The following is a 23,548-nucleotide window of genomic DNA, read 5'->3' on the forward strand; positions in this document are numbered from 1 at the left end:
TCAGGGAAGCCCTCAAGCACTTTAGGTTTAGATAAAAATGTGCTGTCAATGGGAAACCAGTGATTGTATTTTTCCTGACAAGTCTAACCAAACTATCAGTTACTTACCTTCAGGACAATGTTCTTTTTTTTTTTTTTTTGCAACCCCTTCCTCACCTTTAAAAGTCCCTATAACAGCCAGTCACATATCATTCCTATACATGTCATTTAATACTTACTAAATTGAGTCAGTAGCATCATTTTCCCCCTTCATGGATCACTGTCTTGTCATGGCAAAGGTACTTGCATAATTCAATGAAGCTATGAGTCATGCCATGTAGGGCCACCCAAGACAGACAGATCATAGTGGAGACTTCTGACAAAACGCGGTCCACTGGAGGAGGGAATGACAAACCACCCCAGCGTACTCACTGGAAGGAATGCTCATCGATGCTGAACCTCCAGTATTTTGGACACCTGATGTGAATAGCTGACTCACTGGAAAAGTCCCTGATGCTGAGAAAGATTGAGGGCAGAAGCAAAAGAGGGCATCAGAAGATGAGAGGGCTATATGGCATCATTAATGCAATGGACATGAACTAGGCCAAGCTCCAGAAGATCGTGAGGGAAAGGGAGGCCTGGCATGCTGCAGTCCATAGAACACCAAAAAGTCAGACATGACTGAGTGACTGAACAACAATAGCATCATTTTTATAAGTGATGGGGATTGATGCAACTATGGTAATCAATATTCATAAACCTTCAGGCAGGATGGGGCCTCCCCAGTGGCTCAGCAGTAAAGAATCCTCCTGCAATGCAGGAGATGCAGGTTCAATCCCTGAGTTGGGAAATCCTCTGGAGGAGGGCATGGAAACCCACTTTAGTATACTTGCCTGGAGAATCCTAGGACAGAGGAGCCTGGTGGGGTGTGGTCCATGGGGTCGCAAAAAGAGTTGGACATGACTGAAGCAACTTAACATGCATGCACACACAAATGCACAGGATAAGAATTATTCTGACTTTTTCTACACCTACTATTCCATGTAATGGCCACAAAACAGACTCAATTAACTGTATTATTATTACTTTCACATGATGTGTATATCTTAGTAGGAAGTCAATATCAGGACAATAAATGGATGCCTGCTCTTACCATGAAATTGTTGTTAGGTTAATGCCAATTCTCTTTTGAACACTAACTGTATAGCCATAAATTTTGTTAGGACATTGGCATAATTTATTTCATTAATCAAACCATTCATATTCCAAACAAGTATCACCTACCTCCCAAAACTTGCTGTCCCTGCATGTTATGTGTTGTATTTCAATAGCATCTCCCAGTTCAAAACAGTGAATTCTGAGACAGATTAGACATCCACTTCTCCTTTACCATTTATACCTGCTCCATTCCAAAGTCTATGGATTTCACCTTTATTAAGCTATTTGATTCTATCATCTCCTTTTAATTCCCTCTACTACCACTCTATTTTCAACTATCTATAGTTATGATTTGAGCCACAGTGATACCTTTCCAATTGGCCTTGTGGAATTTGGACTCTGCCCTCTCCAGTAACAACAACCTCTGCTCTACATAACTTCCATATGTGTCCCATGTCCAAAAGCAGTTCAATGACTCTCATCTGTCTAGTAAATACAGCCTACTCTTCACATATATTTAAGGAGTGCTTCTAAAATTCATTCTAACTTCTATCAAGACCCATCACCTCTCTGAGTCCCATTTCCTTGATTTAAAAATCAAGTGAGTTAAACTGCTTTTTTTTGGTTTGTTGTTTATAAGATAAAACGTGTATTGCATATTAACTCGAATTTCTTGCTATTCCCTTAACATGATATAACCAGCGAGCTCCTAAGCATTTTTAAAATGTGAACCCTTTATAAGATTTTTATGAAAACTGAGGATCTTTCCACAGAAGAACTATGTACAGAATTTTATGGGATGGGTGTGTGGACCCTCTGATAATGCATGGAATTAACCTATACCTTCTGTCCTTAACATGTTTTTTTCAGACCATTCTGTGATCTACATTTTCCAATATACCTCAGGTTGCTTTTTGAGATCGAATTCAAACATGACACCCTCCACTCTCTTCTTCAGTGTCACTAACTGGACATGAACGACCCATTCACTAAACCCCATAGCATTCTGTGCACACCTTTCACATAACATGTGTGACATTCTGCCTCATTTTAACTCTTTATTTTTCTCCTCTAATTCTCTATACTACATTGCAGGAGCCTTGCAAACAGGAATAGTGCCTTTCTTCTTTCCTTTTTTCTTCCTTTTTTACCCTTTAGCCTTCTCTTGGTGCTCTGATATAGACCTGGAACTTTAAAGACATTCAGTGAATGTCTATTAAACCAATGAATAAATGAAGAATTAGGGAAGCAGCTTAAAAAGTTCTACTCTCTTTATTTACTTGTGTATTTATTTGCTCTTGGATAAAAGTAACATAAAATATCCAACAATAAATAACTGGAAATCAAAGTTGACATTGGACCAATTGGCAGTAAAACAGCTGCAGAATTTCATGGAATATATCTGAGAGTGGCTAGATTTTGTCAAGGTTCTATGGTAAAATAATTTTATCCCCTATGATACTAAGGTCAACTTTTATAACCATGAGTTCTGCGCAATATCTGCAGTTCAAAATATTCAACTTTGGAGGATCTGTTTTTGTTTTTGTTTTTTTTCCAAACTTGGAGAAAATAAAATAAATAAAACTCATGCTCTTGCTTCCTCAAAGTGATACTTTAAAGATGAGAAAACATCTATAGAGTACCCTGCAAAAGCACAATTTTCTTAGCAAGGCAGTGGTTTGTGTGCTGATAACTAACTAAATAACCTTTTCTTACTATGCATTTAGTCATCCAATGAAAATAGTCTTAACACATTCCTTCCTATTAGATTATCCTCTTATTTATAGTGTTGTTACCTAAGAGTTAAGTTTCTTAACTTTTAAATGACATTAATGACTAAATGACAAGACTGTTCCTCATGTCCTGATTTTCAGGTCACTTCTCCCCTTGGGCACTGGACATATCTCACCTTACAGACTCTCCATTTTTATTGATTTAAATTAACCTGTCCACATATTCATGACTATGGGAATACAACATTCTACACTGGGTAGGAGCCTTAGCTAAAATTCCTGTTATTACATGGCTTTTGAACAAGATGAAAATGCTAATCATTACATGACTCATGCATGCAATCTCAAATATAGTCACTGCCTGCATATATTCTTTAGACGTATTTTTAATAGTATATTTCTGTGCTAAATCAATGTGGTGAAATAATCTAGACACTCCCCTTCAACTGGAGATCGATGGGATGCGAGTGAGTCATATATGAAATAAAAATAATCTGATCAGAGCTCATACCCCCAGTCCCAATGTCAAGGGAAAAGCTACTGACAAGTATGTGGTGGTTCTTTGAAGTAAAGCAGGCCCAGTAAAGAATCAGTACTCCTTAGCATTATGCTGTTGTACTTTCTGTTTTGAAGAAGCTAGTGTCATGCTAACAGGAGGGATAGACTTGTCTCAAGAGAGACCGGGCTGTGCTGTCTCTGGAGAAATACATCACTGGCTTTGCTGAGGTGTACACTGGCTCCCTAGGTCAGCTAAGGAGTTAACAAGCACTGGGCTTGCTGCAGTGAGACCTGGAGAGCAAAAAGGAGAACTCAAGTCCATAAAGCAGACACCTGAGGGGTGGAGGGAGAAAGGGTCTTGGTGGAGAGGAGGAGCATTTAGGCACATCCTTCCATGGACCTAAGAAGAGGGCACCTTTCTTAGAAAACCTAACCCTGTATGAGCCCCTTCTAATGCTTGGTAGAAGGTAATAAACTAAATATAGCTTCTGTAGCTAAAAAATATAAATCACTCTTGTTATGCACTGATTGTAAAAGAAAAGTGAAAGTTTTAGTTTCTCAGTCAAATCTGACTCTTTGCAACCCTTTGGACTGTAATCAACCAGGCTCCTCTGTCCATGGGATTTCCTAGGCAAGAATACTGGAGTGGGTTGCCATTTCCTTCACCAGGGGCTCTTCTCAACCCAGGGACTGAATCCAGGTCTCCTGCTTTGCAGGCAGATTCTTTACAGTCTGAGCCACCAGGAAGTCTATGGACTGATTGCATCCCCCCAAAATTTATATGTTGAAATCCCAACTCCAAAGGTGGTGGTTTTAGGAGGTGGGGATCTTTGGGAGGTGATTACATCATGAGGTTGGAGCTTTCATGAATGGATTAGTGTCCTTATGAAAGACTTTCCTTCACCCTCTTTCTACCCTGTAAAGGCATAATGAGAGTACAACTGTCTGTAACTCAGAAGTAGGTCCTCAGCAGACCTGATGGTGCTGGCTCCCAGATGCTCCAGCCTTCAGAGATGTGAGAAATGTGTCTCCATTGTTTATAAGTTACCCAGTCTATGGTACTTTCCTACAGCAGCCTGAACTCGGAGGACTATATATGTATATAGACTAATACACATGTGCATTAATATTATATGTTACTCATATCTTACCCTGTATTGCTCTTTAGAGATCTACATGACCACTGACTAGGCAACTCTGTGTCCCCCAGTGGAGTTTGTTTGTGTTTAATCTGAGCAAGACTGTGGTCCATGGTGGAGATGGAACCATGTTTATTGCAACAGAAGAGAAATTATTGTGAGAATATCTAGTTTTCTACCTTTCCCTCTCCCATAAGTATTCACTTCTCTGGTGGCTCTGTGGTAAAGAACCCACATGCCAATGCAGGAGATGCAGGTTTAATTCCTGGGTCAGGAAGATCCCCTGGAGAAGGAAATGGCAACCTACTCCAGTATTCTTGCCTGGAGAATCCCATGGACAGAGGAGCCTGGTGGGCTATAGTCCATGGGGTTGCAAAGAGTCGGACACGACTGAGCAACTGAACAACAGAAGCATCCATGGACACCTCACTGTTTGACTTTCCAAGCGCTTTAAGGAACACATTATGTACCAGAAGTGTGCCTGATACTATCCCAATACTTCTGAATCAACCACTTCCACATTTACTGCATCTCTGAGAGACTGAAATGAACATATGTGCCCATGAAATACAAATGGTATTATCAAATGTGCTGCCTCATCCACATCTCCCCAGCCTGGAATAATCACTCTCTCTTCTGAACAGCTCTCAGCCCTCATCTTGCACTTGGCATTTGAATCTTTTTATTTGTCTGCACTCCCTTAACATCTAGATTGTAATTCTGCTCAATCCAATCCCCTTCAGTTTAAAACATCTATTCTGTACCTAGTACACATCAGGGACTATTGGAGATGCTGGTGATAAATACCCCAGTAAACAGTTTAGTGTATAGATGAGGAGGCTGGCACATAACCCGAGTAGAGGGGTGTGGGTGCAAGCACAGAGTGTGGCCAAGTCACGGGTAGAGGGCAGGAAGGCACAGGACTGAAGGAGAGATGTCAGGAAGCGGTCCTCTGAGATGTGAGAACTGTGAGGGTTCAGAGATGAGCTGATGTTCCTCGGGCAAGGGAAACATAAGGAAAAACGTATTTTTGGCGGAAGGGATGCATGTGCAAAGGACTAGAGCATGTAACATTTGGGGCAATGAAAGTAGTTCAGCACCAAAAGAGCATAACGTTTAAATTAGTGGAGATCAGCAGATGATACTTGGTCTCAGATGATTAAAGGTTTCCTGTACTATGCTAAAGATGTGCACAGCAAAGGAAACCATAAACAAAATGAAAAGACAACTCACAGAATAGGAGAAAATATTTGCAAATGATGCGACCAACAAAGGATTTGTTTCCAAAATTTACAAACTGCTCATGTGGCTTAATATCATCAAAACAAACAATCCAATCAAAAAACGGGCAGAAGACCTAACAGACATTTCTTCAAAGAAATACAGATGGCCAAGAGGCATATGAAAAGATGTTCAACATCACTAATTATCAGAGAAATGCACATCAAAACTACAATGAGATATCACTTCACCCTAGTCAAAATGGCTATCATCAAAAAATCCACAAAGAACTAATCCGCCCTCAACTAATGAGGGTGTGGAGAGAAGGGAACCCTCCTACACAGAGGATGATTAATGTTAGTGGATGATGATGACCTCAGGGAATCTCTCTTGCCCCTTCTACTAGATGACAATATAGCAAGAATATGTCTGTGAACCAGGAGGTGGGTCCTCATCAGACACAGAAACTGCTAGCACCTTGGTCTTAAGCTTCCCAGCTCAAGAACTGTAAGAAATGTTTGTTATTTAAGCCACTCAGTTTACAGTAGTTTAGTTATAGCAGCCTGAATAGGTTAAGACAGTACATACTTGCAGAAAACTATATGAAATGTTGAAGGAGGCAGCAATTGGGTGTACAGAACTATCTCAGTGCCATAAACTAAAGAACTCAATGAATGAGGGGGATGGGGATGCTCAGACATCTGAATCATTCCTAAGTGTCTACCTTAGTGAATGCTGGTGCTGCTCACAAGGGGGAAAAGGATGAAACAGAAGGTAGAGAGCTTTATGGAAAGGAAAACCAGAAGCTTGCTTGGGACTTTTGAAGTTCTGCGTGTTCCTGCTCCTGGGATAATTTGAGGCAACTGCCCAGGAGGCCATCAGAAGTGTCGATTCTAGAGGTCCAGGAAGAAGGCTGGCGTGTGTCTCTTCCTCTGTGTGTCCCCGAGCTTACCACCTGGCCCTGGCACCGCATCTATTCATTCCAGCTCTTTGATGATGGTCGTAATTATGGTGCTAATGATGATGAATCTTTAATCAGATGTGTACTTTATCAGTGTATGACACAGTTTAGGTAAGGGTGAATTTTTTCTGAGGTTGGACTCAAAACAATTTGGATGGCTCCATTAAATTATTTGCTCTCTCTATTTTGTCATTTCCTTTGATGTGTCCTTTGCTTGTAGAGAAGACTCTAACTAGTGTCTCCGGGGAAACCCAGAGTCCACAACATGATCTGATGCTGCCCACAGGGTACCATCACTACAGCTGTTGCCATGAGAAAAACAGCTGTCTCCAGAGCGTTGGGATGGTATGTTTTCTCAAGATTCAGGAAAAAGAAACACATTGCTTTAAACATCATCATCCACTAACATTAATCATCCTCTGCTTCAGGCATTCTACCAGGTGCTGTGTTATGTATTTATTTTTTTTTCTCTATTCCAGCAAACCAGTGACCCATACAGTTCAAAATGTAACACTTTCAAGAATATGTGCTGAACATAAGACTATTAATCTGCTGGGATAAAGATAAGAAAATTGATTCAAATTTCTCTGAATGCCCAACAATATTTCAGAGAGCCTATGGGCTTCCCAGGTGGTACAGTAGTAAAGAATCAACCTGCCAATGCAGGGACTGCAGGAGATGAGGGTTTGATCCCTGGGTTGGGAAGATCCCCTGGAATAGGAAATGGCAACACACTCCAGAATTCTTGCCTGGAAAATTCCAAAGAGGGAGGAGCCTGGTGGGCTACAGACCATTGGGCTGCAAAGTCAGACACAACTGAGCACATGCATGCACACACACACACACATACGTGGTAATATGACACCCTGAATTGTTTTTTCAGGCAACTGGCAACCAAAATTAAAAAGGATGTCTCTATGAAGGTAGTCAGGAAATGTCTTGTCTCATGGCACAGTGGTTGGGCACTCAAGGAACTAACATGGTTGTAAATTTTGTGGCTGAGAGAAGGATGGAAACACAAATATTCAACGGTCAGGCCACGGCCACAGTCATGCATCAGCCTAAACCAGGTGGGGCGGTGAGGAGTGGAGAGAGCAGAACTCAGCAGTCAAAGACAAAATGAAAACTGGAAGCCAAACAGGCAAACCAGAAACACAGGAGAGATGGGAAGAACTGGAAATAGAAGAAAAAGGTATAATGAATTTGCCTGGTCACTCTCTGTCCTTAACTACTTTTGTCAACTATATTTTATGTTGCTGTTTGGATTTTTGTTTGTTTTTGCCCTACTTATTTCCTGCCTTCTTATTTTTCATTCTTTAGAAAATGACAATTAAAACTTACTTTATAGAATAAGTACATTTTCTTCAAATGATTAAGCATTTATTGAATGCATCTCAAGCTTTTAAGCTGCTGTGTGAGATCAGTGCTATGTGGACCCAAACTGGTAGTATGCATTGTCTCTATCCTGAATGGGATTTATAATCTAGGGTGGAACATAGAATATACACATACACAGCTACATTGCCAAGCAGATAGGAAAGAGCTGAAGGTATGAAACGTACAGTGGAAGCTCAGAAGCAGAGAGTTTACTCCTAGAGGAAAAAACAAAAAAGGACTTCAAAAGGAGTGAGAACATTTTTAGCTGGGCAGTGAATTGTGGTTAGTATTGCAATGGGCAGGCTTCCCCAGTGGCTCAGTGGGTAAAGAATCTGCCTGCAATGCAGGAGACATAGAAGACATGGGTTTGAGCCCTGGGTTGGGAAGATCCCCTGAAGGAGGAAATGGCAATGAATTCCAGTATTCTTGCCTGAAAAATCCCATGGACAGAGGAGTCTGGCTGGTTACAGTCCAAAGGGTTGCAAAGAGTCAGACATAACTAAGCATACATTGCAATGGGCAGAGCCCTACAGGGAAATGCATAAGCAAGAAGACCCAGTAGTGGCAAAGTTAATAGCAGATTTAAAGAGATCTCAACAAAATTGTCTGGGTAGAATTTTATAATCTTAAAATCTTCCAGTTTTTTTTTTTGTTGTTGTTTGTTTCTTTATGTGATTTCTGCACAAGAATTTATCATTTTCACTGTTTTCTGAGAAAATACTGAGACACTCAGTTAGACCCCTATATATTATAAATCTCAGCAAATATTACTTTCAAAATGTTGAGGTCTGCAAACCATGTGATATTTGATTGGCATTATGGCAACCCACTCCAGTATTCGTGCCTGGAGAACCCCAGGGACGGAGAAGCCTGGTGGGCTGCTATCTATGGGGTCGCAGAGAGTCGGACACGACTGAAGCGACTTAGCGGCAGCAGCAGCAGTAGCAGCAGCAGCAGATGATTAAAATAATATATTTATTTTTTTGCCATGTGAGTTGAGACTTTATTAGACATGATTTCCTACTGCTTATAAAGGAAACTACTAGAATGACAACACAATATTTTGGCATTAGGAGTCCACCAAACTAAAATCACATAATTTAAAAATAACTATACTATAAAACTCCTAGAGGAGAACATAGGCAAAACACTCTCTGACATCCATCACAGCAGGATCCTCTATGACCCACCTCCCAGAATATTGGAAATAAAAGCAAAAATAAACAAATGGGACCTAATTAACCTTAAAAGCTTCTGCATATCAAAGGAAACTATTAGCAAGGTGAAAAGACAGCCTTCAGAATGGGAGGAGATAATAGCAAATGAAGCAACTGACAAACAACTAATCTCAAAAATATACAAGCAACTCCTACAGCTCAACTCCAGAAAAATAAATGACCCAATCAAAAAATGGGCCAAAGAACTAAACAGACATTTCTCCAAAGAAGACATCCAGATGGCTAACAAACACATGAAAAGATGCTCAACATCACTCATTATCAGAGAAATGCAAATCAAAACCACTATGAGGTACCATTTCACGCCAGTCAGAATGGCTGCGATCCAAAAGTCTACAAGTAATAAATGCTGGAGAGGGTGTGGAGAAAAGGGAACCCTCTTACACTGTTGGTGGGAATGCAAACTAGTACAGCCACTATGGAGAACAGTGTGGAGATTCCTTAAAAAACTGGAAATAGAACTGCCTTATGATCCAGCAATCCCACTGCTGGGCATACACACTGAGGAAACCAGAAGGGAAAGAGACACATGTACCCCAATGTTCATTGCAGCACTGTTTGTAATAGCCAGGACATGGAAGCAACCTAGATGTCCATCAGCAGATGAATGGATAAGAAAGCAGTGGTACATATACACAATGGAGTATTATTCAGCCATTAAAAAGAATACATTTGAATCAGTTCTAATGAGGTGGATGAAACTGGAGCCTATTATACAGAGTGAAGTAAGCCAGAAGGAAAAACACCAATACAGTATACTAACGCATATATATGGAATTTAGAAAGACGGTAACAATAACCCTGTGTACGAGACAGCAAAAGAGACACTGATGTATAGAACAGTCTTATGGACTCTGTGAGAGAGGGAGAGGGTGGGAAGATTTGGGAGAATGGCATTGAAACATGTAAAATATCATGTATGAAACGAGTTGCCAGTCCAGGTTCGATGTACGATACTGGATGCTTGGGGCTGGTGCACTGGGACGACCCAGAGGGATGGAATGGGGAGGGAGGAGGGATGTATACCTCATGTATACACATGTATACCTGTGGCGGATTCATTTTGATATTTGGCAAAACTAATACAGTTATGTAAAGTTTAAAAATAAAATAAAATTAAAAAAAAATAACTATACTATGGAAATTTAGGCTATTATCTTTGTGAGTGAAATTGAGGGACAGAGCAGAGAGAAGGCATCCATAGCCCAGTCTACCATTCCATAAGTTTATTGATTATTAGGGTATCCTACATGAAGCTTCTGTAGGACTTTATTATCATAGTCCTTTGGCCATATTTTATACTATACATATTTATACTATACTAAAATATACTATATATTTTCTATCATTTTCTTATTGTTTTATAAGATTTCTTTGTATAATCTGTACATGAGTCCTTTATAAAGCACATGTATTGCAAGTACTGTCAATTCTTCTTAGTTGTAATAACTATGTTCTATAAAATCACTGTGAACACTAAATTAATGAACACTGAACCACTTATCCTAGGAGAAATGCAGGGTTAGTTTCCTGTAGGCTTCTGGTCACATTTTTTTCAACTGATTAGTACATCAATTTATTTTATGCATTTTCTATTTAAATATACCTGATTTGATGAATAAAGAAATCTGATATACACACACACACACACACACACACACAGTGGAATATTACTCAACCATGTAAAAGAATAAAATTTTGCCATTTGCAACAACATAAATGAGCCTGGAGAGTATTAAGCTTAGTAATAAGTGCTAAAGAGAAAGACAAATACTGTATGTTTTCATTTATATGTGGAATGTAAAAATAAAGCAAATGATTTAATATTAAAAAAAACAGATACAGAGACTGAACTAGTGGTTACCAGTGGGGATAGGGGTAGAGGTAAGAGAAAAATAGGGAAAGGGGATTAAGAGGCACAAAGTGTTAGGTATAAAATAAATAAGATACAAGGATGTAATGTACAACACAGGGAATACAGTCAATAATTTTATGATAACTTTAAATGGAGTATAATCTGTAAAACTATTGCATCACTATGTTGTGCACCTGAAACTAATATAACATGTCAGTCAACTGTTCTTTAACTCAAAAAATAAAAAAGACACCCATCTGATGTACACCACTGACTCATTAACATTAAACTCACAGCTGATAGTCCTGTAACTCATGCCTCTGAAGCTTCTCTAGCAGACGTATTTTCTCTGCAAGGCACAAAACAGCCTTCTCATGTTTAGATATCTTATGTTTAGATATATTGATATCTTAACAACACTTCAACACTATGCTTGGGCACCATCTGAAACAGTGAAATAACCCTCAAAAGCTCAAAAGTGCAAAGAATTAGTACTGTTAATGAAGTACTTTTGTAGTACTATACTGCAAAAAGGATTCTCATTTACAGCACAAGAACTGAAACAAGAAGGCCAGTGTCACTTTGACCTCAGCGGGAAACATCAGGTGACTCAAGTTTTCTGCTATTCTGCACTTTTTTAGTGTGAAACAAATACACAAAAGTGAAATCCATGAACAATGAGGATAAAGTGTACCTTATTCATTCTGTGGCCTTCCCCAGTGGCACAAGTGATAAAGAACCCACCTGGGGCTTCACAGCTGCATTTGGGGTAAATGTAGAAGAAACAAGAGATGCAAATTTGATCCCTGGGTCAGGAATATCCCCTAGAGTAGGAATGGCAACCAGCTCCAGCATTGTTGCCTGAAAAATTCCATGGGCAGAGAATACTGGCAGGCTACAGTCCATGGGGTCACAAAGAGTCAGACACAACGGAGCAACTGAGCACACACCCACACGCACATACTCATTCTATAGTTTGCTATTTTACTTATTGTTTTCTTTAGAAGAGAAACTATTAATTTTAATATATTCCTTTTATCAAGTTTTTCCCTTTCATGATTCATGTTTTATGTCTTAAGAACTCTTTGTCAACCTCCGGATGATGAAGACATTCTCCCATATTTTCTTCTACTACTGTAATATTTTTCTCTTTCACATTTGGATATATAATCTATCTGGAACTGATTTTTTTTGTTTATGGTAGGAAGCAGGGATCATAATATTCTTCCCAGATGGGAAATTTCCAACTGATCCATACACTCATGGTAAAGACTATCCTTCCCTATCACACTATGGTGACGATTTGCACAAATTAATTAACTATATACTTGCCTCAGCCTGTGAACTCTGTTTCATGTGTCTAGGTACGTGTCCTGGCCCCATTAGTACTCTGTAATTTAAATTCTGTAGTTTAAAAATCAGTTTTGGCAGCTATTAGCATAACACTTTCGTATTTGTCTTTCAAGATCTTTTTTGAAATTCTTTGCTCTTTGCATTTGCATGTGAATTTTAGAATACACTTATCAATTTTCACATTATGAAAAAAAAGAAAGATAAATAAAAGAAATATTCTGGTGCTGATCAGGATTTCGTTACATCTGTAGATAAATTGGGGAAGAATTTGAGATATTTAGTCTGCCAGTCCACAAACATAGTACTGAAGGTATTTATTTAGATTTTCTTTAAATGTACTCAGCAATGTTTTCCAATTTTAGTGGAGGATTTTTGCACATGTTTTATGTTTATTTAATGTTTTTGTAGCTGCTATAAATTGAATCTTAAAAAATTATTTGGCTGCTTCTGTATAAAATTTTTTTTGTATATGGTCCTCATATCTGATAATGTCATGAATTTCACTTATAAATCCTAACATTTCATTTGTAGATTTTTATTAATAATAAAATGTAGTATTTTAATAAATTTTAAATCTATTTTGCTACACTTCTAGTGTACCATAAGGTATGGTTTTCATGGTTTATACCACCAGTGCTCATTCAGGGTTACTCACAAACTTATCATTTTCTTTGTTCTTTATATATTCTTACATCTCATATTATTTACCTGGAACATATCACTTCTGATCTGTATTTATACTTTTTTTCATGACTTCATTTAGTGAAAAACTCAGTTTTTGCTTGCCTGGAAAAATTTCATTTCTTTCATCCTCTCATTGTTGAAAGCTTTTTTAAAATCTAGTATGGAATTCTAGATGGGCTTTTTTTCCCCAGGCCATTGAAGACAGGAATCCACTAACTTCTGATTTTCATTGTTGCTGTTGTGAAGTCAGCCAATAATCTGCCTTTTAAATCCTTTTCCTATTAACACATGTTCTTTTTTGTGTTGCTGCTTCTTTTCTCTTTTAAGGGCTCACCTCATTACATCAGCATCTCCCTTCCCTTTGTGATAATCTACCCTCTGAGCAACTCAAAGTCAAATGACTAGGGACTCTCATGACATCTGCAAACTCTCTTTTGCCATACTAAGTACTATAGTCATGTGAATGATGCCTCATCATAGTCATAAATTCTGCTCACCGTGAAGGGGAGAGGGTTACCCAAAGGCATAAGTCACAGAGATCATCTGAGGACTCTACCTATAACACTAAACCAACTGAAAAAATAAGCTCCTTAAAAACAAAGTATAAAATTCCAATCTAATAGGCATTAATAAACAGAAAAAAGAGGGGAAAAAAGCCCTTAAAAAGAAAGCAGAAAAGGAGAATTAAAAGAGCAAATACTGAACAGGTGGGAAAGAAAACTAAGCACAAATCCAAAAATATCATTAATTATATTAAATGGCAATGGATTGAGTGCTTTAATTAAAGAAAATCAAAGATACTTTAGGCTGAAAACAAAACAGCAATAAATAAGATCTGACTACATATGCTTTACCAGAGATGTATCTAAAATACAAAAAAAGGTTGAATTAAAAGGGTAGAGAAAGACATACGAGATTAACTCTTCTGAAAAGAAGCTAGTTGTAGGCAAAGGCATTATTAGGCATAAAAGGGTTAGTTCATAATGGTAAAGAGCCTAATTTACCAGAAAACTATAACTTTAAATTTATAAGCCTCTAATACACAGACTCTAAATATGTGACAAAAACAAGGCAGGACTACAAGGATAAAAAGAGAAATTCACAGACACAATTGGAAATCTTAATACAACTCTCAGTAATTGACAGAACAAGTAGACGAAAAAAAGCAGGAATACAGAAAATGTGAATATCATAATTGTCAAACCTGATCTATGACTACATGGAGTTCTGTACATAAAAACTGCAGAATATATTAATACATGTCTTTCAAGTTCACATGAAAGATGTAAGGGATCTGATCATATGCTGGGTTACAAACCAAGTCTCAACAAATTTAAAGGAATTAAATAAGATAGAGCATATTTTCTGATTTGGATGCAATTAAGTAAAGTTCTAAAGGGTAACAAAAATTATGTTTGGAAATTGCAAGACATGTGTCTAAGTAAAACATGAGTCATAAAAAATGACACTGAAAATTAGAAAATATTTTGAAATTAACAGTGATAAAATGCCACATGTAATGGTTTTAGAAGCATAAACATTTTCATTAGAAAAAAAAAAGAAAGATGAAAAAAGATCTAAGTTTCAAACTCAAGAAGGTAGGAAAAGAATAGAAAAATGAGTCCAAAGAAAGCTTAGACAAAAATATTGAAGCAAGCGTAGAAACTGATAAAAGAAATCAGCAAAACCGATAAAAGAAATCAACAACAACAAAAAATACTAATTATTTGTGGGAAAAAACAGAAGGGACAAGGTGGAAATAAAAGATGACACCTTCCTTTATAGATATTGGGAACATTGAAAAGATTATAAGATTACATGATACATAATTATTTGCCAATAGATTTGAAAATCAGGTGAATTGGACTGTTTCCTAGAAAAATAGAGCTCCAAATGGATGTAGCATTGAGTATATCATTGGTTATGCAGATAAGAGCAGATTTAGTGGATTGGTAAGATATCTTGGAGCTTCCCTGGTAGCTCAGAAGGTAAAGAATCCATCTGCCAATGCTGGAGAGGGGGGTTGGATCTCTGGGTCAGAAAGATCCTTTGGAGAAGGAAATGGCAACCCATTCCAGTATTCTTGGCTGGGAAATCCAGCAGACAGAGGAGCCTGGCAAGCTACAGTTCATGGGGTCACAAAAGAGTCAGACACGACTTAGTGACTAAGTAACAACAAGAAGAAATCTTGATTCAAAGGCATTTAAGAGAGGTTAGAAGGAGAGGAACTGAGCTAAAAAGTGCTTTTGAATAATTTTGTGGTGTAGGAATAAAGGGTAAATGGAGAGAGAAATGAGGTCAAGAGAAGATACTTCTTTCAGATAGCGGAAATAGCATTATATTTATACACTGGAGGGAATAATCTGGTAGGAATGTAAGGGAAAAGGACAGAATCACTAGAGGGATGTGCTTGATGAGATAAAAAGAGTGAAAAATCATCAGGATTGACTTCAGATGGGAGCATGGATAACTCACTGACAGCAGCACAAAGAGTAAACTGAGGCAGACATCAGGAGTGAATAGATATGCTATCTGGAATCTATGAAAATTCTCCTCTGATTCTATATTAACAGGTAAAAGTGAAAGTCACTCAGTTGTGTCCTACTCTTTGGGACCCCATGCACTGTAGACTCTCAGGCTACTCTGTCCATGGAATTCTCTAGGCCAGAATACTGGAGTTGGTAGTCTTCTCTTGTCCAGGAGTCTTCCCAAACCAGGGACTGAACCCAGGTCTCCGGCATTGCAGGTGGATTCTTTACCATCTGAGCCACCAGGGAAGCCCATATTAACAGGTAGGGAAACTAAATACTGTGTAGATGTAAGCTTACTCAAAATTAGTCTATAATTAAAATGTAATTTAAAGTAAAATCCTTATTGAGTTTTAGTGGAATTTGACCATCTGATTTTAAATTTATTTGACAAAACAAATACCAACCAATTTTGAAGAGAGAGATATGTGAGTGTGTGTGTTTTACTATCGTGTAACAACATTTATTTTAATGCCATAGCAATTAAGACAGTTGGGTATCCACGTAGGCATGGACAGACAGACAAATGACCCCTGATGGGAAAATGGACCTGAGCTTACATAGGAACTTAATAAGCTCCAGGTACTACTGAACATTCAGAGAAGGCGATGGCACCCCACTCCAGTACTCTTGCCTGGAAACTCCCATGGACAGAGGATCCCAGTGGGCTGCAGTCCATGGGGTTGCAAAGAGTTGGACACAACTGAGCGACTTCACTTTCACTTTTCACTTTCATGCATTGGAGAAGGAAATGACAACCCACTCCAGTGTTCTTGCCTGGAGAATCCCAGGGACGGGGGAGCCTGGTGGGCTGCCGTCTACGGGGTCGCATAGAGTCGGACACGACTGAAGTGACTTAGCAGCAGCAGCAGCAACTACTGTACATTACCGGGAAAATGGAGTCATTTCATAAAAGATTTGGGATAGTCACTTACATAAAGTTACTCTAAGATACTTTAAAATAGATTATCATACCACAGCATTCACAAGCATAAATACCACATGGATAAAAAGTCTAAATGTAAAATATTAAAATTCAAGACCTACAGAAGAAATAGACATTAACTATTTTCTAAAATCTTCATATGAATACCTTTTCCCCAGAAAAAAATCTCTCACTCTCTGAACTTTCATTGCTCAGTCTCTAAATTGATTTGAATAAAATACTATCTCTCACGATGGTCTCTCTGATGAAAAACAGTGATCAATGATTAATTGGTAAGAAAAAAACCAACAGCTAGGATTTATGGTGGCATTCTCCAGTGACTGACTGACTTCTGCTATCCAAGTTTCGCTCAGGCTTTTTTTCTGAAAAAAGAACATTTCTATTTTATCTATTCTGTATATGGTACATAATCATGTGTACCTGAATCTTATATATAATTTAGTTTCCGTTAGAAACACATTTTATAAACACATGATGGAGGCTTATATCAGCTGAATGAGCATTCATGTGGGTCAGAAGAAAAGGGTACTCTTTTGTACTAAAATTCATCCACAGAACTTTCCTTTTCCCCTATTCGGCCTTTCTTTCTTCCTGTCTTTGGTCCATTCCTCGCCTGGGTCCAGGCCCCACAGAGCTGATCCAAGCCTGGTGTGTCTTTGAAAGCAATGGGAGCTCTGCAGGGGAGAAGGAGAAGCTGAGAAATGGGATCTTTGTAATTCTTGCCTCTGCACCTTGCGGCATTTGTCAAAATTTTTTGAATAGAGATCCAAACACTTTGCTTTGAATTCTGTGAGTTCCTTAGATCTCTGCCACAGACATTCTTCTTCACCTACTTCTAGCCAGATAATGATCTCCCGAGACACCCACCTGCTCCAGGGCCACCCATGCCTCAGTGGGACTTGATGCAAGGTGCTGCATGCTTGATCTTTATTTCTGAAACTGAAGTTCCAGCTAAGAAAGATGAAGGGCATGGAATTAGCATGAGAAGCACACATCATCTTCCACACATACTGCTTTTTCTTCTACATAATTCTAATCTAAAGTTGGCTCATTTAAGGAGAAAGGGGGCAAATTTCAACGAAAACAGTGAGACTGGCTCTCTATCACCACTCATCTTTTACTCATGGTCCATGAGGCTGATCAGCTGATGTACCTTCTCTGTCCTTCTCCTTGTGTTGCTCTAAACATCCTTGCTGGATGAAGGATTTTCTCTGTTTGTAAAATCAGTAATAGGCTGCTTACAAGCGTGGTCAGAAAAAGGCCTGTCTCTCATGTAAAACCAGGAGTTGAGTCAATTAAAACTAGAATACATTATAATGCCAAGGATGGCAAATTTGAATACTGAAAAAGAACAATCCAGAAGGGGTCATGCCACCAAACTGGGAACAAAGATTTAGGGGTGATGCAATTCAGTTTATCATGAATAATAGTGGCAAATAACATTTGAGTTATTGACTCCTGAGAAATCTGAATGCAAGTCAAGAAGCATGAGTTAGAAACAGACATGGAACAATAGAATTGTTCCAAATTGGGGAAGGAGTACATCAAGGCTGTATATCGTCACCTTGCTTATTTAACTTATATGCAGAGTACATCATGTGAAATGCTGGACTGGATGAAGTGCAAGCTAGAATCAAGATTGCTGGGAGAAATATCAATAACCTCAGATATGCAGGTGATGGCACTCTTATGGCAGAAAGCAAAGAGGAACTAAAGAGCCTCTTGATGAGAGTGAAAGAGGAGAGTGAAGCAGGCTTAAAACTCAACATTCAAATAATAAAGATCATGGTGTCCAGTCCCATCACTTGATGGCAAATAGATGGGGAAACAATGGAAACAGTGACAGACTTTATTTTCTTGGGCTCCAAAATCACTGCAGATGGTGATTGCGGCCATGAAATTAAAAGACGCTTGCTCCTTGGAAGAAAAGTTATGACCAACGTAGACAGCATATTAAAAAGCAGAGAAAGAAATTACTTTGCTGACAAAGGTTCATCTAATTAAAGCTATGGTTTTTCAAGTAGTCATGTATGGATGTGAGAGTTGGACCATAAAGAAAGATGAGCGTTGAAGAATTGATGCTTTTGAACTGTGGTGTTGGAGAAGACTCTTGAGAGTCCCTTGGACAGCAAGGAGATCAAATCGGTCAATCCTAAAGGAAATCAGTCCTGAATATTCACTGGAAAGACTGATGCTAAAGCTGAATCTGATATGAAGAACTGACTCATTGGAAAAAGACCCTGATGCTGGGACAGATTGAAGACAGGAGGAGAAGGGGATGACAGAGGATGAGATGGTTGGCATCACTAGAGGATGGCATCACCAACTCGATGAACATGAGTTTGAGCAAGCTCTGGGAGTTGGTGATGGACAGGGAAGCCTGGCGTGCTTCAGTCCATGGGTTCGCAAAGAATTAGACATGACTGAGTGACTGAACTGAACATCTGAATGTTTAGGGACAAGGATATAAGCAGTTAAAGGCTGGAAGTATTGGGATTTAAGCACACACCCTTGAAATACCCTAGAGAGAGCAGTGCTTATTGGTTTTAATACTCAGATTAATAACTGAGGCCTTTTCATTCTCAATGAGAAAAACAGGATAACCTTTGTTTATATGGCTTATGTTCTCTCTTGTGAAATTCACTCTACATGGAAAGGGAACTGTGTGTGCGTGTGTGCTTGGTAGTGTCCAGCTCTTTCCGACCTCATGGACTGTAGCCCACCAGGCTTCTCTGTCCATGGGATTTCCCCGGCAAGAATATTGGAGTGAGTTGCCATTTTCTTCTCCAGGGCACATTCCCAACTCAGAGATTGAACATGCATTTCCTGCAAGTCTCTTAAGTTAATATAAATTATTGTGACTTTAATGCTACCAATTATTTTATCTTTGCTGTAAGAGTTAATGGCCAAGAAATCTGCTGAATTTTGCGTATTTAAATGCTGTATGACAATCTAGAACATTGAGCTGTCAAACCCTAAGACCTCATCAGATAGTGAAGTTCCCATCACTGTGGTCAGCTGGAAGTTGAATGGCCATTTGCCAATTAATTTTTGCATTGGGTGGAAAGTTGAGACAGATACTATCAGTTATTTCTATGGGCCAGTTGTAGGAAATTTTATTACAGTGTTACAACTATCAAAGTGGAATTGCAAAGTAATTCTACTAGTTGACCTAGCTGCTAATTAAGCAGCCTGTATTGATCTGAAATTACATGTAGGATGAACTAGAGGCAAACACACTCTAAACACAAAATACAGTTGTAGTTAATATCCCATCAATAGATACAGTATTTCATTCAGAATATACAATAACTTTGCACTTGAACTTGTAAAGCTCCTACTGTCTGAAATAAAGCAATGCACAGGCAATGCTAAGTTGATTCAGAAACCCATGATTTTCACTCAGATGATACAAAACTTGACTCTGTTTTTGCTCATCTCAAACCCATACTCTATCATGGCACCATGGTCATCTTTCTAAAGAGCAAGCGTAAAACAGTAATTCCCTCTTGAAACATGACCAATGGTTATAACTTCACAACAGAATGTGCAAGATTCTTCATGATAGCTTAGCCACTGGGCTTGAACCACTACTGCTCCCCTCTATACACACAAGAGGTCGTTTCAACATCATCTCTTCCCAGGAAATGTTCCGTGACTCCTTCAGGCTGTGAGCTCCGTCTTTTGCTTGTTTGTTTTCCTCATTAGACTGTAGGTTCATCCCAGGCAGGAACTACATCATTTATCTCTGTAACTCTCATGCTGAGCTCACTGCCAGGAACTTACACTTCAATATATGTTTAATGAATGAATTAAATAATATGGATGAAAAGTGATATTTAATTGAAGTTTCAAGAGAACTGACATGATCTATCATTTTAGTTTCATAATTAAAAATGACTGAATATACCCCATAATCAGTAATAATTACAATTAAAAATTTCAGCACTATGCAATTGAAAATATAAAGTACATTTGCTAACATTTAAGGTGGGTAATGTATTTTGGAAATTTAAAAATGCTATGCTTAATTGCCCTTGTTTTTAAGAATGCATGATAATTTATTTAGACTTGACAATTTAAGTGCCACTGAATTTTAAAATAAAATTGTGTCTGAAGGAAAATCAATAATATCAGATTTCTAAAGAGGTGACATGTGTCATATGATACAATGAAAATTCTGTTTAATTAATGTGTTTACAAATCTCTGGTCATTAAGCAGAAAACAAGTTGAAGGTTTTCTTTTCCTACATCATTTCTGTATATTATAAGCATTCTCACTATAAGATACTGAAAATTCTTTGCATCTACATTTTCACCCAAACTGTTGTTTAGGAGGAGGAAATAAACATATTTCTCTTCTTTATGACCCTCTTTCCTTCCTCCCTCCATCTTTTCTTTTGAATAAAAGTACTAGCTATGGGAAGAGAATCTGTTGTTTCACAGGCTAGTGATGCTTCCGTTTTCACTTGACTAATCATCTGTGTGAGCTTGTGGTCTTAGGGTGTTATAAGTCAGGAAGATATGAATGGGAGGACATAAACGAGGAAGACAGAGACATGGGGATCCACAAGACTGAGGGTAAAATTCTCCGAGCACATAAGAATGTGACTAGCAGGTCTGAGGAGAAACAGAATTATGAGAAGCCAGCCCTGGAGTAAGGCTAAATCTTCAAGACACTGGTAGGGAGAAGTCTCGTCTCTTATGGCCTCCTCCTGGTCCACATGACTTCTCTAACTGGGAGCTGAACCTTCTAATACCTGTTCCACTTGGCACCACTTTGGCTTCGAGATTTTCTATCCAAAGCCCACTGCCACATTCCCTTATTCTTCTTGCCTCTACCAATGTTCTTGGATTTTGACCTTATAGCCCTACCAGATATTTCAGTTTTCTACTAAATCGCTTTGACATTTGGGCCCAAGGTCAGACTTATTGCAATCCTGCTTATTCAACAAACATTTAAGACCATCTATTAAATGTCTAGATCTGCTTGGATACAAAGGGAAATCGTATGTATTCCTGCCCTCAAAAAGCTCACAACCTAGGGTCAAATACGAAAAGCCTGCTTTATAAGAATGAATTCAAATAATGGGCTCATTATAAAAGAAGACGTACCAAGAGCACATTTTGGATAATATTAAATCTCATCAAGACTCTCTCATACCTCACTCAAATACAAGTGAGAAAATTAAATCCACACAGGCACAAATATATTTTTACTCCTAGGGCATATAGTTTTTAAGTCCACAATATGCTCCTCTTTGTGTAAAGAGCCAAAGAGAGGTAGAGAGGTGTTATTGTTTGTAAAAAGAATGTGCATTAAACATCTGCTTTTTGTAAACAAATAAGAAAAGACTCAATAAACAATAGTCTCCCCTGTGTGTGCATTAGAAATAAACTCTTATTTTGATGATGTTTGACTACCCTGTAGCAATTTCGATATCCAACCAAGCTTGGTAAAATAGAAATTTTACCTGAAATGGATTTCAAGCTAATATGCCTATTATGCCATGTCTAATATAGCGTGTTCTTCTGTTATATGAAATACAATAAGACAGGATTATTTTCACAGAAGTCAGAAGTATGCTTATATTCTGTGATAGTCTTTGTGATTACAGAAACGTACATACACATCTTAAGAATTACTAATTTATTTTTATAAAAAATTGATGCTATCTCAATGACATGTGGCTTTTCAGGTGACTGGGTAAAGAATCTGCCTGCCAATACAGGAGACACAAGAGACGAATGTTCAATCCCTGGGTCAGGAAGCTCCCCTGGAGTAGGAAATGCCAACCCATTCCAGTATTTTTGCCTGGAAAATTCCCTGGGCATATGAGGCTGGCAGACTATAGTCTGCGAGGTCACAAAAGAGTTGGACAAGACAACATGGACTCATTTGCACTCAGTGACACAAGATGCGTGTAGTTGAAATTGTATCATGGAAAACAAGAATTTGGGCTGAAATATAAGTGGTCAGCTACTTAATTTAGTGTAGAATTACTCTAGACTTATGTTCTCTGACATCAGAGATATTGTTATCATTTATGCCACAGAGACAGTTATATATAACAGTAAGGGAAATAAAATGACATATGATGCTAATTTTTTATTTTATAATATTTTAATATGATGAATGGCACCATGCCTGGGGTTGCCATTCACATTCAGTTTAGTTCAGTTCAGTCACTCAGTCGTGTCTGACTCTTTGCAACCCCATGAACCACAGCATGCCAGGCCTCCCTGTCCATCATCAACTCCAGGAGTTTATCCAAACTCATGTCCATTGAGTCAGTGATGCTATCCAACCATCTCATCCTCTGTCATCCCCTTCTCCTCCTGCCCTCAATCTTTCCCAGTATCAGGGTCTTTTCAAATGAGTCAGCTCCGCCACAGGTATACATGTGTTCCCCATCCTGAACCCTCCTCTCTCCTCCCTCCCCATATTTGGCAAAACTAATACAATTATGTAAAGTTTAAAAATTAAATAAAATTAAAAAAAAAACAAACAAAAAAACAAATCAGTCAGCTCTTCGCACCAGGTGGCCAAAATATTGGAGTTTCAGCTTCAACATCACTCCTTCCAATGAACAGCCAGGACTGATTTCCTTTAGGATGGACTGGTTGGGTCTCCTTGCAGTCCAAGGGACTCTCAAGAGTCTTCTCCAACACCACAGTTCAAATTCATCAATTCTTCTGCGCTCAGCTTTTTTATAGTCCAACTCTCACATCCATACATGACTACTGGAAAAACCATAGCCTTGACTAGATGGACCTTACTAACACTTAAATGTATCACTGAAGCTGGACAATACAGTTCCTTTGCAGTGTCCAGAGCTGGTCTGAATGTGGACATCACGGACACTGGCAATTGTTATA

The sequence above is a fragment of the Bubalus bubalis genome, chromosome 14 (genome assembly GCF_019923935.1).
Source record: "Bubalus bubalis isolate 160015118507 breed Murrah chromosome 14, NDDB_SH_1, whole genome shotgun sequence".
Lineage (NCBI taxonomy): Eukaryota > Metazoa > Chordata > Mammalia > Artiodactyla > Bovidae > Bubalus > Bubalus bubalis.